This window comes from Saimiri boliviensis, chromosome 2, assembly GCF_048565385.1.
Source record: "Saimiri boliviensis isolate mSaiBol1 chromosome 2, mSaiBol1.pri, whole genome shotgun sequence".
In the NCBI taxonomy this organism is placed as follows: domain Eukaryota; kingdom Metazoa; phylum Chordata; class Mammalia; order Primates; family Cebidae; genus Saimiri; species Saimiri boliviensis.
In genome coordinates, this window is record NC_133450.1 from 96,915,349 (window position 1) to 96,924,114 (window position 8,766).

General features: G+C 41.1%; 1 pseudogene; it reads right to left on the reverse strand.

Moving 5' to 3' along the window:
• Positions 1-939: 939 nt before the first annotated feature.
• LOC101044187 (pumilio homolog 3-like) lies at positions 940-3,411 on the reverse strand (annotated as a pseudogene).
• Positions 3,412-8,766: the final 5,355 nt, after the last annotated feature.

An 8,766-nucleotide genomic window follows, 5' to 3' on the forward strand; every position in this document is an offset into this window, starting at 1 on the left:
CAATGAAAATATAGGAACTCAGCTACACGTATGGAGAGTATGAATCTCATAAACATACTATATGGTGAATACTATCCAGATCTACTTTTCCAAGCCGTTGCCCCCAGCTCCTGGGAGTTTTGGTTGCTAATGACTCCAGAGCTGGTCCCTTTTCTGGAAAATTGCCCTTGGCTCAAAGGGTACCCCTGGAACATGTTGACCAAAGACTTAGTAACAGTCTATCACAAGTGCCTTGGTGGGACCAACACTGTGCTGCTATTTAAGCTTCAGAGCCCCTGCTTTGAGATCAGACAGAGCTGACACCTCATCCTTGCCTCACTTCTGTCTCTGCCCTGTCCTGCTTTCACCACTTTTCTCCTGAAAGCAGGCGCTCCATAAGTCACATGAACCTGACTCTGTCCTAGATCCTGCATGTGAGGATCCAAGCTAAGATACATTACTAAGCTCGAGAAAAAGTGAGCTTTTTCTCATAAAATACATATTATGATGCACACATGGGGGTAAGATAAAGAAAAAGCAAAGACATGATTTATTAAAAGTTAGAACAGGGTTCACCTCGGCAAGAGGGGGGGTACTGTGATCAAGGAACAGGGGCTTCTGGTCCTGGCAGTGTTCTGTTTCTTGACCTGTACAATGTCTACCTGGATATTCACTTTATAATTACTATTTAAACTGCATATGCATGTTGTATGCATAATTACGTGTGTATAATGCATACAAAAAGAAGAAAAATTTCCATGTGATCAGAGAGAGCTTTTGGTTTCAACTTAAATAAAAATGTTTCCTAACCGAAGACAATTAACTGTTAATTTCTGCTTTTTTACATTTATTGAGATTTTTCTTATAGCCTAGTATATAATCAGAGCTTATAAATATTTCATGTATCATATTTGTCAATAAAATATGCTATGGATTAATATAAAATGGGATATCCATTAATTTAATTATAATTCATCCTGCTCTTAACTCTTTCCACCCATGAGCCCAATTTTTCAAGTAGAGTTTCTATTCTTTTGTTGGTGCCTTTTTTTGTTTTGTTTTGTTTTGTTTTGTTTTCCCAATGTAGGAATCAAACTTTTCAGTCCAGCTTTGAGTTTGTTTGCAACTTCTTGGTCACAGCCTGGAGGAGAATAAAGGCACCTTGATTTACACTCGCCCAGGTCTTCAGGTTCCTCATACTAACATGCTTTACAAATGATTTTTCAAAGCAACCTTCTCTCCCATTTTCTTTCATCTTTTTATCTTGTTCTATTAACTACTTCAGAACTAGATGTTCTGCAGGATGTTCTGCAATGTGAAGCTCTCTGTCCTTGCCACCGGGTTGCAGTTCTGCTGCTGCCAAGCAGCAATAGCATTCATGGCAAGCTGAACATCTCCAGTGGCAGATCCCAGAATATCAGATAACAACACATGCAGACTTACCTAGCACCACCTCTTGGGCACGTCCTTGCAGGTAGCTTAACAAAGCTGGAGAAATGGATTCTAGGAGCTCATGCCTGCAGATTTCCATGTCTTTATTACTGTGTGCATTTCTGTCTCCTTTTTGCACAAACTCAGTGATTTTTCATACTGAATGTACAGGATCTCTGGGGTTTAGTAAATACAACAGGACCTTTTTCCATGTTTGTAATGTTCTCTGCTAGGCAATGAACTGTTAATTCCTGTTATGATGATTATCTGCTTCACAAGCTTAATATCATCAATACAATCAAATGCTGCCAGTAAAACCAAATGAGAATATTGGCCATCAGTCACTTTTTCAATATAAGTCTTCACTGTTTTCACAGTCACTTTTCCTATCCTTGGGCATGCTGTGCCACAGGCAGTGCATGGCCACCCATGCCCTCATGTGTGTGTGTGCCAGCTGTACCACTGCTTTGTGGATGACTTCAGTCATTTCTCATCTGAGTTTGGGGGATGCACAGGTAAATTTTTTAAAAGTCCAAGAATATGCACCAATGAATGCTTAATCACAGCTTCTTTTTGGGCCACTGGAGTTAGAATATGTTTCATTTCATCCACATAATAAGCTCTTAATTTTTCTGCCTGTACCTCTAATACTTTGGAGTTTGGTGATCAGCTGACTTGTAAAGGTGAAATATGTTCCCATTGAACTCTTCTATCAGCATGTTCCTCTGCTCCAAAGTGGCTTTTCCATTATATGCATCCTCCACAATGGCTGATGCTTCTGCCTGCCACAGCATCTTCTCCATGGGGCCTTTAAAACTTCTCAGTGTCTCCGCAGTCTGTGGTTGACTTCCATACCCAAGACATTTCTTTACAATATTTCTGGAGTATTTGGCTTTACTTAATTCAACCAAATTACCTCCCAATTCTTCGAAAGCCTGTTTTGACTATTCTTCATTACCACACTGAATGTAACGCTGGATTACATGAGTTTAATCATGTGCAAATACAATTGTTTGTTTGAGACAGAGTCTTGGTTTGTCCCCCAGGCTGGAGTGCAGTGGCAGGATCTCAGCTCACTGCACTCTCTACCTTCCAGGCTCAAGGATTCTCATGCCTCAGCCTCCTGAGTAGCTGGGATTACAGGCGTGTGCCAACATGCCTGACTAATAAATGCAGCAGTTTTAATTTTCCCTTGAATCAACTTCTGGAAGTCATTCATTAACTTTACTCTTTTTTTTTTTTTTTTTTTTTTTTTTTTTGGTCACAGTCTTTTCTTCTTAAAGTCTTCCAAATGTGCTTTGCTCACCCGACAGTGTCATAGTTTTATCACTGAGTTGCCTGCTTTGCTTCAGTTCTTTTTCTTTTCGAAGTCATCCCATTTGGGTTTCTTGGCTGTTGATTCACCACTTTTGCCATCTGGCTGGAGTTTTTCTCTTCTTGTTGAATTTATTTGCTGGCTGGAATTTGTTCCTTGGTGCCTTGTCCCATTGTTGCTTATCCTTCAACTGCTTCTCACCCTTTTCCCCTGGTTTTGGGACACTTTTCTCAAAGTTCTTAGTTGTGATTTTAGATCCACCTTTCTTAGCAACTTTTCTTGGAAATGTCTTTGATGAACCAGAATCTCAGGTGGTTACAAAATCTGCTTTCTTTTTCTGTGATGCCTTTGTACTCTTTCCTGTGAATTGTTGTTTCCCCTTTGACTTCCATTGTAGCAACTTGCACACATGGGTCCACCACATACTGACTTTTTAACCATGAAACTTACGGCCTTAAATGTTACTTAGCCTAATATTACTTTGTACTCACATTCGAAGTATAGATCTTTGTTCCATTTTTATCTTTAGGTCTTTGAGGGGGAGGAGGCTGTCATTTTTCTTTTGGATGTGCCAATTGTTAATCAAGGAAAGTGACTGGGACAAGTCTCATTCATTTCTGGAGGTTCATTTGCCAAAGTTAAGGACACACAACTAGGCAACAGGTCTATGCCTTTCTCTGACGATGATTTTGAGGCCTTCCATATTTAAAGGGGAAAGGGCAGGATATTGAGAAATACCCAATATTCATGTGAGAGAGGTAGGAGAAAATAGTCATTCCTGCCTTTGTCTGGCTCAGCGAATTTGCATGTTTATGTAAGATTAATGTAGACAGTAGGGCGGAGGAAACAGTCATATATGCATATGTCTCAAGTGGGCAGAGGGATGATTTTGAGTTCTGTCCTATGTCCCCCAAACCTGTGAAGAAAAGCTTTCAATTCGCATTGCTATGATGCACTTTAACAGAAATGCTTTAGGGTGAAGATCTTGGGGCCCACAAGGAATTTCCTTGTGGGCAAAATGTGAGGGAGGTATGCAACTTTTCATCTTTGTAGCCATCTTATTTAGGAACCAAAATGGGAGGCAGGTTTGCATGACCCAGTTCCTAGGTTGACTTTTCCTTTTGGCTTAGTGAGTTCTGGGCCCCAAGATTTATTTTACTTTCACATTACTCCCTTTTTAAAAAAAAAATTTTTTTTTGGAGAAAGTGTTTTAGAAGGAAAATGTGTCTCTAAGTCTCAGCTTGCTTTTTTCTTTTTCTTTTTGAGCTGGTCCCTCATTACTAGGATGGTTTATTTCCAGAAATTCAGGTCCCACCTTGCTAAGAAGGTTCATTTCTAGGAGATCATGTCCCATGAAGATTAAAATAGGGAGAGGAAAGAAGGAAAAAGGAAATTAAAAACATAGGGACTAGATGAGAGATATAGCAGCAAAAGGGAAAGCAAACCTGGAAGCTGGGTCAGGCTATACTGCTGCCTCCTCAGTTAGAGCAATTCTTTGGGCAATCATTACTCTAGCCCTTTCAGTTGAATGTCGTCTAATCTGCACATACCATAACAACATTGTAAACAAAAACAGGACATAACACAAATTATTATTATTATTCCTATTAGAAGCAATTGCTTCTGCCACCAATTTCCCTAGGATCTAAAACCAGCCGCTCAACTAATCCATTAATGAGGGTTTTGGATCTGACAGATTGGTTATCTGGGTTTTCATATCAGTCATAAGTCAGGTTATGCTATGTAATTTATCTGGAATATAAACACAACATTCAGTTTTTATGATGGTGCAGATTTCCCCTTGGGCTATAGTGAGTACATCTAAGGCCATATGGTTTTGCAGCAGAGCTTTTCTCATAAGTTAGACCTCATTTTTTAGCAAACAGATACCCATGCGGCTATCATTTGGAACCTTTTGTGTGTAATTTGTTAAGACCTCTATATGCCAGATAACATCTTTAAGACCTCCTTGTGGTATGAAGTTTGAAGCTAAGTGATCATACCATTGGAACACAGAATGTGTCCAGCGGGACTGACTGTAAATGAAAAAGGTTTGCTGGTTCTGGCAGGGTCCAAATTACTCGTCCTTGTGCCCAGGCATAACTTAGGGAACATCATCCTAACCATCCTGCAGATAACCAAGGCCATAAGTTAGGGCCACATGGCCAATATGTCCCTTTTGGAGCTATCCAATAAATACCTGGTTGCTGCCCCCAATCAGTGGCCTGCCAGTTAGTGTCTCATCATATGATAATGTGGTCACAACGTTCTCCAAGTATCCACCCCATATCTCTTGTAGTGTTTGGCCATTGGTCCTTGGGGTGGTTTCCTTGTTCCAAGCATAAAGGAGCATTTTGGCTGAGTTAGTCAAATGAAGGGATGAGCCAGATAAACCCATCCCAATTTGCATTATCCCATTTTGAAAATGGGCTGTTTGGGGCATGGTTACCACCTTCTCTTTTAGATTGGGGGATGCTAAAGTGAGAGCTGGTGAGCTGGTCCTTTCCCTTGAAAATCTTTTCCCATGTCCCTGGTTTTAAGAATGTTATGCTTATCCAGCACTAAGGATACCAGATCGTTTCTGTGATGTAATAAATTTTGGCATTCTATGTAGTCCTGACCTTGGAAGGGGGATACCCACCATGGCAAGCTGGAGCCAGTGGAAAGAGGCATGAATCCACATATCAAGCAGGCATCCTTTTATAATCTGTCCGCATAATCCTGAGCGCATTGTAAAAACAGATTTGTCTCATGGGCAACAATGGGTGACAGTGGTAAGAAGGTGTAGAGACATAGGGTAAATAGAAGCAAGGTTGTGAAATTCATTTTAACTACTAAAAAGACATTAAATCAGACAAGGCAAGCTCCCTGTTCTATATAAGACAGCAGTTGCCAGTATCTCTAGGACAGTAATTATAATCGCTATTATGCAATACACATAGGTGTTCTTTTGTATACAGGCCTAGTACTGTGTCTTGGGTTTAAGATGTCCACAACAGCTATCATCTGCTTCTAATGCTGGATTGAAGGTTGATGTTTAGTGAACTGGAGGTGAAGATCTTTGGTAGGAGTTACAGTCTATTTAGGAGGTTGGGCCTTTTTAAGATGAGAGATGTAAATCTATGAGTTTATACCCTCTGATTTTGCAGTACATGGATTAGTTAACAGTACTTGGTATGGCTCCTTCCATTGAGGTTGAAGGGAGTCCTTTATTAAATATCTTGTCCAATAGACAAAGTCTCCAGGCTGAAGATCATAACCAGGAACCTTGTCTTCAGGGAGTGGACTATGAAAGGAATTCTTTACCAAATCTTGGCTTTTGTAAAGATGATGAATGGGTCCCTTACAATATTGCGATATATCTCCCTTGAGAAAAGTTGGGTTGGTTATTTTGGTTCCCATACACATGGGCCTTTCTGTTATAATTTTATAAAGGGAAAGCTGTTGCTTTCCAAGGTAGACCAGAGTGTAAGGAGTGCTTTAGGCCAATGGAGGTGAAATCCATTTATGAACTTAGCTAGTTGTGTTTTAATTATTCCATTGGTCCTTTCCAGCATCCCTGAGGACTGGGGATGGTAGGCACAATGGAAATGTTGAAATATGGGCCAAATTTTACAAATATTTTAAATAACTTGGCCAGTAAAATGAGTTCTCCTATCACTGTGACGTTCGCAGTGGACTCCCCATAGTGGAATAATTTTTTCTAATAAGATTTTCCAGCTTCTGATGTTGCTTTCCTGCAGGGAAAAGCTTCAGCCCAATGGGAAAACATGCAGACCATTACTAAAACATGTAACCTTGAGAGAATGGGAGCTGGATAAAATTAAGCTGCCATAATGACCCTGGGCCTCATGGAGAAGCTTCCCTGGGTTATTCTTAGGACAAACACCACACTGGGAGTAAAACTTTTGTGCCACTGTGGAGGATGATTTTCAGTAACATCGTTTACACTAGGATATAATTTTATCTGGATTCCAATGTGTCAGATTATGAACATATTCTATAAGGGGTACCTGACATCCCATTGGAATAATGATTTATTATTAGGTCCATACAGTATTTTAGTTTCAGGCGACGGGTATCCCCCTGTCTGTTTCCAAGTGGATTTCTCTTTTGTTGGGGCCATACTCTAGGTTTCCTTCAACATGTTTTTAAGTGTTTCAGGCTTTATGGCCATTTCTTGGATTGGGGCTGGTGGCTTTAATGTTGCTTTTTTAGCTGTAGCAATAGCAAATTGGTTACCTCCACTTTTAGTGGTGTCCAATGTAGAGTGACCTGGGATTTTTTTACAGTCTTCAAAAGTTTTGATTGAAAATAGTTTCTAACAGCTCTGATACTTGGTTGTCCATTCTTTGTGGGTTGCCCTGAGGAGATTAACTATCCTCTCTCCTTTCACATTCCAAAGTCACAAGCAGTCCATAGCAGCTGCCAGCGTATGTTCGCAGCCTTGTCTTTGGGCAGTAGACAAGCTTGAGTAAGGGCAATCAATTCGGCCCCGTAAGCTTATTTGGCTTGGGGAAGAGGACCTGGTTCAATAAGCTCTAGTAAAGTAACCACAGCATATTCTGCTCTAAAATTTCCATCTTCCCCTCTTAAATAAGACCCATTCTGCATACCATTCTATCTCAGCATTATCCAGGGGCATCTTTTGTAGGCAGGTCCTGGGAGTGAGAAGTTGGTCAGTCATCAGAACATAATCATGAGGGGTTTTGTCAGAAAGACCAGGCGAAAGAGTATAAGTTAATTAGTTGGAGCATATTATGTCGGTCACAATGTATAAAATAATTTAAAACTGGTTCATTTGGGTTCTGGTGGCTTTGCTGGATTTTATTGCAATCCACAACCCTTTGGAATATTGAAGAAATGATATTTAACAGAGCAGTGGCTCACTCCCATGCATCTTTGTGTCTTTGTTCTTGACTTTTGAGGGCTGATTATTATGGCTCTATTGGGCCTTCAGGGGTTAAGTCTGCTACAGGGTCTGACCACTGTGCTTTCTCCAGCCATTCCTTAGCTTTAGCTTCTGAGACCAACATGTGTACCAGCTGTTAGAGGTCTGAATGGTCTGGGTCACAGATTCTGATAATGAACTCAAATTCTTGGGCAAACACAATTGGATCTTTATGGGGGCCCAGAAATTCTTTATGCCCTGCAACTCAGCCTTTGACCAGGGTTGGTAGACAATCACCGGGGTTCCCCTATGTGTTACCAGTTGTTCCTGAAACAGGGTGATCAAGAGCAATGTCCCTGCAGGGTCCCCCTTTTCCTCATCTTCCATATGAGAGGCTGCCACTGGCGCTTGTCAGGGAACTGTCAGGAGGTAGGGTCTTGGAAGTTAGACTCCCTACTGCCTTCTGTTGATTGAGTGGCATCAAGGAGGGGAAGATGGTGAATTGGCACATGCAGGAGGAGGGAACAGATCTGGTCCAGGAAGTTTAGAGAGGTCAGGGGTAAAGTGGGGATGTAAGTGGAGGTGGGGAGGTGCCACGGGGAAGTAAGGGATTCTGAGGATTTCTTTAAGAGAGATAGAACATCACAGAGTCCTTGGTTAGCATTTCTAAGTTGTTTGTTGGCTTCTTGTAAGGACATGATCTTCTCCCCATTTGCTACTCTCTAGGTACCATTGAAAGTAGCTCTCCTACTCTGCTTGTTTCGTTTTTGTGCCTGTGTTTTGCATGCTAGTTCACAGGTACATTAATTTGGGCATCTCAGAAGATCCCCATCTAGGCCACTGTAAGTATCTGCCTTGGTTATAGTGGTCCACTTGATTAAATATTTGCATCACAATTCACCGTAAGTGTTTTTGCATATACAGGGCTGGAGTTTCTAAGAGTGGAACTTGGTGTTCCGCAGCTGTGGGGGTTTTAGCCAACTTAAAGGCCTCCTACATAATTTAGAATTTTCCTTCAGATTTGACCAAGTTGGAGGGTTTATTGGATCTAAAGTGTGCTGCGTGGGGAACTAGCTTTTCAGGGCCATTACTTCCTGAACCGGTTTGGTCCACTCATATTGTGGCTACCTGTCACAGTGTGTCAGGGGCT